Genomic DNA, 7768 nt, shown 5'->3' with positions numbered 1-7768 from the left:
ATGTGGTGGCACAAAAAAACCACCGAAAGTGATGCATTTATCACAGACTTTTGATATCATAAAAAGCCTCTGAAGAAGACCTAACAGCCATTATGATGTGCTGTGCTTACAATTTAGCAGACTAATTTCTGCAAAATACCAGAGATCACGCTGAAGAGATGAAAGGCACCATTAAAAACAAGTTACACGCCAATGGGTGTAGATTTATGTGCTCTATGAACACACTCCTCCATACTTTAAATTTATTAAAATTGGAGCATTTGCTTTGAATTACATGAGTTTTGAATAATGCAAAGTCTTCAGAAATTCATCCATGGCATAAAATGAACCCACACTAAAGACAGCATCTACGTACTCCCAGGAACTCAAAGAACCAATGCATTCAGTCTCTGTATTTCTCACTGTGATGTATAAATTGAAACTTTGATGTATACATTAGTCTCTAATGACTTGGATTATCATGAGTCACCTCTGGAAATACTGAGGAAAAATCTTTTCCTGGTTTGTAAGCTAAGGCCAGGGCAGTCCAGTCCCTGGGATGCAGTCCATCCAGCATACCTAAGGGGACTCCAGTTTCATTTTCCCCATTTGTACTATGGAGTAGACTGACAAGCAGGGCTTTCAGAGAAGCAAATGGTAGATGTATAGTATAGAACTCATAATAGCTTACATTTATTAGTTGCTTTTTGTATGCCAGGAACAATATTAAGACCTTTGCAAACATTATTTCATTCTCCATGTGTGCAGACAAATGAGGAAACTGAGTCATGGAAACATTGAATGCTTTGTCCAGGTCATTAATTAGGATGTGGCAGGGGTGGTTTTTTCCATGTCTATAGCTTACTTGTAAATACATGTATGTCTGCGGTGTGATGTATGTATTCCTTTGGTTGACAACAGCTCAGGTGGTCTATTCAAAGGAACAGTAGTCAGTGAACATTCGAATCGGGACCTGGGCTCCAGAGACAGCTACGACACATGCTTCAGTTTCCATGTGTTTCAGTCCCCATCTAATGTGTTGCTGATCAGCATGGTGAATGTCAAAAATGGGTTTTCATTTGTGATCATCATGGCTGGTTAAATCATGATAGATTTCAGAAATGGGTTTGTGTGGTGCAATTAAAGGTATTGAACATATGTGGCTTGGCCAAACTATTTTCGAGACACTCCCCACGATGGCACAGATGAAATGCACAGACCCCGGACTCTTGCAGCTTTCACCCTCAAGGGTAAAGCTCAACGCTAAGCCCCAAGCGGATTCTGTGTACAGCCGTGAATTCCAAAGGTACTGGCTCACTCTCCGGCCAGCACCAGCTCTAAAGCAAAGAGAGCCCCATATCTGGGTATTTGGTGAGCCTGTTTTGAAAGACCTTATCACGCCAGGCAGCTGACTGAGCATCTGAAGGGACAGAAAGCTGGGCCTTCCTTCATTCAGCCTAACAAATAGTTTATAGCGATGCCTCAGTATTTGCTTGTCGATAAACATTTGCTTAATAAATATCTATGTGGCAGAATGATACCCTTCTAGCGAGGTAGTGAGGTAGGGAGTCACTCATGCTTGCTTCCTTCAAACCTGCTGTGACAATAGAAGGAACAAGAGTTGTGTCTGATTAAATGGACTCAGATTTGTTTCATCGAATCTGATGAAGCAGAAGCAGTGCTCTGAACCACTAGGAGAGAGTAACACCTCTGATGGTTAAAAAAAAGAGGAAAAAGAGAAAAAATGAATAGGTAAAACAATAAAAGGATAACCCAAGATTCTCAGACATAGTTGTGGATGGCTGGTCGTATCACAAGAGGTTGATCTCTCTGAAAAGACGGGTGTGACGGAAGGAAGGAAAGACTGGTCAGTTCTCCATGCTTTCTTTCCTGCAAGCCCCTCCCACACTCCCCTCTTTGGGTCAGTGTGCCAGACACAGTCACCTCCTGCTACTCTGGAACAAATGGAACCTGGCTAGCCCAGCTGAGATATTATCAGAAGGAAGTTGGACTGGGTACAGTTTACTAATATTCTATTCTGGGTTTTTTTCATGTTTGTGTAGAATTGACCTCCAGTTTTATTTTCTTATAATGTCTTTCACAGATTTTGATGTCAAGGGTGTGCTGCCCTCCTAAAACAGCTTGCAGATCATTCCACTTTTTCTGTCCTCTGGCAGTTTGTGTAAAATCTTATTTCTTAAAGCTCTGGTCAAATTCTCCACTGAAGCTATTATTTTTTTAATTTTTTAAGATTTTATTTATTTATTTGACAGAGAGAGACACAGCGAGAGAGGGAACACAAGCAGGGAGAGTGGGAAAGGGAGAAGCGGGCTTCCCACTGAGCAGGGAACCCAATGCCAGGCTGGATCCCAGGACCCAGGGATCATGACATGAGCTGAAGGCAGATGCCTAATGACTCAGCCACCCAGGTGTCCCTGAAGCCATTTTAGCCTGCTGAGTTTTATTTTGGTTTGGTTTGTTTTTTTATGGGAAGGATTAAATTACAGATGCAATTTTTTAAGAATTTAAAGAACTATTCAGATGCCTAATGTCTATTTTGCAGGTTATTTTTTCTAAGAATTTGTCCAACTTATATAAAACTCTTAAATATGTAATGGTTCATAATATGATGTATTTAGTCTCTAAGGTGAAGTCCTTTTTTTCCATTTCTGATGTTGGTAATTTAGGTCTTTCTTTCTTGTTCATGATCAGTCTCCCCAGGGTTTACTTTTGACCTTGCTGAATTTCTCTATTGCACATTGTTTCCTGTTCATTTTGATTTTTTTTTTTCTACGAACCCAACACAGGGCTTGAATTCACGACACTGAGGTCAAGACCTGAGCTGAAACTAAAAGTCAGATACATAACTGACTGAGCCACCTAGGCGTCCCAATTTTTTTTTAAGATTTTATTTATTTATTTGACAGGCAGAGATCACAAATAGGCAGAGAGGCAGGCAGAGAGAGAGAGAAAGAGGAGGAAGCAGGCTCCCTGCTGAGCAGAGAGCCCGATGCAGGGCTTGATCCCAGGACCCTGGGATCATGACCTGAGCCAAAGGCAGAGGCTTTAGCCTGCTGAGCCACCCAGGCACCCCCTCGTTTTTATTTTATCTTTGCATTTTCCTTCCATCTGTTTCTTTGAGTATAATTTTCTATTCTTTTTCTAATGCTCAAGATGATTTATTGATTTCCAGTGCTTCCCCCCCCCCCCAATCTAAACATGCAACACAAATAGGACACCATCCTATGGAAATTAAAACCCTATAAAAACAACCAACTCTACCACCCTCAGGAAATTTTAAAAGTCAACACATCTGATAGGAATTAAATTAATGCAGCTTGGTGTATTTTACCATTACATTGTTTGAATTCTATCACTCAAAAATCCTGCTAATTGTGGCAAACAGAAAATATCATTTACTATTTTGTGTCTCCCCTAACCCACGCCTTCTGCCACCAGTTCCACCAAAATGACAGCGAATGGCTTAAAAAAAAATTATTTATTTTAGTTTAGAAAGAGAGAGCATAGGGGGAGGGGTAGAAGGAAAGGGAGAGAAAGAGAATCTCAAGCAGACTCCCCACTGAACACAGAGCCTGACGTAGGGCTCGATCTCACGACCCTGAAATCATGACCTGAGCTGAAATCAAGAGTCAGATGCTTAACTGACTGAACCACCCAGGGACCCCACCTGCATAATAGATTTTAAAAGTCCCACACCAAGACACATAATTATAAGATTTTGGAATTCCAAGGATGAAGAGAAGATTGTAAACACATCCAGGGATGAAATAACAAGCCTCATTCAAAAAGATAAAAGAGACTTCTCAAGAGCTTCTCGAGAGCTGCCCCAGAAGGTAGGGAAAAAACAACATCCTCACACCTCTAAGGGAAAAATATCTTCAACTTACAATTCTATACCTTGCCCAGCTATCAATCGGGTATGAAGGTGAGGTAATTTTTTAGATATTCATAACCTAGAAGCTACTGAAGGTGCGCTCACTCAAAAGGAAAATGGAAAGCGAGAAAACAGATCTCATGGGAGGGGGGATAAAGAGGATCTATTGTAGAGGAGAACAGAGAGGAATTTTGAGGTTGATAGTAAAAAGCCCCCCAGGGGGGCTTAGAGAACTGCCAGTCATAGTACAGTGGAAGGAGAGAGAGCCCTGGGAAGGATAGCTTCCCCTCAAATGTTTATACTTATACTTTACTGAATCTAGAAACTTAGAAGAGATTTCTGGTGGAGGGATTGGGAATGATTGAAGTCATGGTCCACTGAAAGTGAAGTGTGATGTTATGATTTATAATAAATATATATTTGGTCTTTGTCCCTGTTCTGGCACAGAGCTCCTAAAACCCTTGGAAGTTCCTACGTGGTTAGAGCAATACAAGGGTCTTTTGTGATATTGACAAGGCGACTTTTGGAAAGCCCCTGTGGATGGGGGCTGGTTGCTAGGGAACTACCCACATGCTTGCAGGGTTAGAACTTTCAGTCCCACTCCCCTGACCACCAGGGAGGGGAAAGGGGCTGGAGGTTGAATCAGCCACCAAAGGCCGTGATTAAATCAGTCATGCCCAAGTCATAGAGCCTCCACCATTCCCCAAAATGACGGGGTTTGGAAAGCTTCCCGGTTGATGAACACATGGATGGTCATGAAGGGTGGCATGCTTGGGCAGGACACAGAAGTTCCTCAGCCTTTCCCCACACCTATGCAGCTGTCCCGTCTGGCTGTTCCTGAGTTATATCCTTTTATGAAGAACTGGTAATCTAGTAAGTAAAATGTTTCTCTGAGCTCAGTGAGCTGCTTTAACAAATTGCCTGAATTCAAGGAGGCAGCTCTGGGAACCTCTGATTTATAGGCCATGGGTCAGACACAGAGGGGATAATCTGGACTTGTGATTAGTGTCTGAACTGAGGGGAGTGGAGGCTGCTGTCTTGTGGGACAGAGCCCTTTACCTGTGGGATCTGACACTGTCTCCAGGTACATAGTGTCAGGATTGAATCAAATTGTAGGACACTTAGCTAGTGTCCAAGAATTTTTTTTTTTTTTTTTTTTGGTGTGGGAAAACACACACACATTGGAATTGGTATCTGAATTGTATTAAGCAAATAAACAAGTTAAAAAAAAATGATTAACTCCAGTAAGGAAGAAAATGTTATCATAATATTCTATGTGGCTCAACCATAGATACTCAAGTTTATGATAATGTAAACACTAAATATAGGTCTGAAATAATAGAAAAGGGTTTGTGGGTGGCTCAGTGGGTGAAAGCCTCTGCCTTTGGCTCAGGTCGTGGTCTCAGGATCCTGGGATCGAGCCCCGAATCGGGCTCTCTGCTCGGCAGGGAGCCTGCTTCCTCCTCTCTCTCTGCCTGCCTCTCTGCCTACTTATGATCTCTGTCTGTCAAATAAATAAATAAAATCTTTAAAAACAAACAAACTAACAAACAAACAAAAAATATACTGGCCAGGAGGGAGAAACTGTAAGTGTGTTTGTATGGATGGGGGATGGGGTATTATAACACAGCTAAATATAATGTTTGTATGGTAAGAAGACAATAGATAATAACTAAAAGCAAAAAGTTAACGTAACAATAGTGCCAGGGACTGTTAAAAATGCTTTTTATGAATTAATTCATTTTTTTAATTAAAAAAAATTTTTTTTTAAGTAGGCCCTATGCCCAGTGTGGGGCTTGAATTTATGACTTCAAGATCAAGAGTCTCATGCTCTACTGACTGAGCCAGCTAGGCATCCTGAATTGATTCCTTTTAATGCTCACACCAAACATAGGATGTTGTGAAACCCATTTTACAGCTGAGGGTATGAAAAATCGTAGTACAAGCGTATGTTTTAGAAATAATGAGACAAACTCTAGAAGAAACATCTTTAAGAAACAGAAGTGATCATCTGTGTGGAGAGGAAAGCAGGAATGGAAAGGGACAGTGGGGGACAGCTGGTTTTCAATTAAAGCTGTATAAAACCATTTGAGAGGCATCTGGCTGGCTCACTTTGTTATGCGTCTGACTCGGGCTCAGGTCATGATCTCAGGATCCAGGGATCGAGTCCCGAGTCCAGCTCTGCACTCAGCAGGGAGTCTGCATCTCCCTCTGCCCGTCTGCCACCCCCTCCCACATGGTCTCTCTCTCTCTCAAATCATTAAATAAAATCTTTAAAAATTAAAACTAAATAAAACCATGTGACGTGTTAACCTTTGTACATGTGGAACATTGATAAAACTAAAAAGCCAATTAAATGCACATCCTTAAAATATTTTTTTAAAAGATTTTATTTATTTATTTGACACAGAGAGAGATCACAAGTAGGCAGAGAGGCAGGCAGAGAGAGAGAGGGAGAAGCAGGCTCCCCGCTGAGCAGAGAGCCCAATGCGGGGCTCGATCCCAGGGCCCTGGGATCATGACCTGAACCAAGGCAGAGGCCCTAACCCACTGAGCCACCCAGGCGCCCCTCCTTAAAATATTTTTAACTAATAAACGGAAGCTACCTGTTGTAATCATTTCTATGTGAAAAACTTAGAGAAAGCAGCTCTCAGACTTCCCTCTTGTCAGCCTAGGCTTCTGACCATGCATTTCCCCGTCCTGCAGTGCCCCAGCCTGCTGAAATTGCCATCGTATCTCTGCTCCATGAAGGCTGGAAGTTTCTGGGGTGCAGAGAGACACTCACTCTCCTTCCAAGATGTTTAGCAAGTGTGTATACATACACACGTGCATATAAATTAGCTTGCCATCCAGATAATCTGGAAACTACACGGCCAGCTGCTGTACCTTCTGAAGAGATACCTATTAAGTAAACAGACATAACAATAAAAGCCAATTATATCATCTAATTTTAATTACAACACACAATTAAACATCACATTTATGTTGGCCAGTTTTAAGAATGACGATCCCACTGATATTTTTATGGAAAACAGTTACTAATTAATAACTGTTAGAGAAACAAGAATAAGGAAGGCTTAATTCATTATTCAAACTGCCCTGGAGTCCTTGTTTTCATCTCCCCCTAGCCATTCATTTACTTCTGTGCTTTCTAAGGCTCAAGTTTTTTCCCTGTCACTCAAGGCAAAAACAGAGGACTCCTTAAATGATGTTAGAAACAGATCAGCTCCCAGATAACATGCAGCCCACCAAAGAAAGGAAGGAAGGAAAGACTAAGTCCTGGGGTAAATTAACCCGTGATGTACGTGGTTGGACTTTACCTTCAAGCTCCAATGCAGTGATGTGAACAGTAAAACTCCACAACTCGTTTATTTGCGAGAAGGTTGGGGAGAGGGAAAAAGGAATCCCCAGACTCTGAAACAAATAAGACCATATTTAAATGACCTTTTTTTTTTTAAGATTTTATCTATTTATTTGACAGATTACAAGTAGGCAGAGAGGCAGGCAGAAAGAGGGGGAAGCAGGCTCCCCACTGAGCAGAGAGCCCGATGTGGGGCTCGATGTGGGGCTTGATGTGGGGCTCGATCCCAGGACCCTGGGATCATGACCTGAGCTGAAGGCAGAGGCTTTAACCCACTGAGCCACCCAGGCGCCCCTTAAATGACCTTTTTAAAAAAGAGCCTTATTTTTAATTTATCTTATTTTTAAAGTAATCTCTACACCCAACATGCAGATCAGACTTCCCACCCTGAGATCAAGAGTCACATGCTCTACTTACTGAGCCCGTCGGCTGTCCTGAGCCTTTGTTTTTTAGAGCACTTTAGGTTTACAGCAAAGTTGAATGGAAAGAAAATGTAACTAAATAGAAAGTACAGATATTTCCCATATATTTCC

The sequence above is a fragment of the Lontra canadensis genome, unplaced genomic scaffold (genome assembly GCF_010015895.1).
Source record: "Lontra canadensis isolate GAN:19392208 unplaced genomic scaffold, GSC_riverotter_1.0 scaffold1, whole genome shotgun sequence".
NCBI classification, from domain to species: domain Eukaryota; kingdom Metazoa; phylum Chordata; class Mammalia; order Carnivora; family Mustelidae; genus Lontra; species Lontra canadensis.
Note: the sequence above shows the minus strand (reverse complement) of the source record.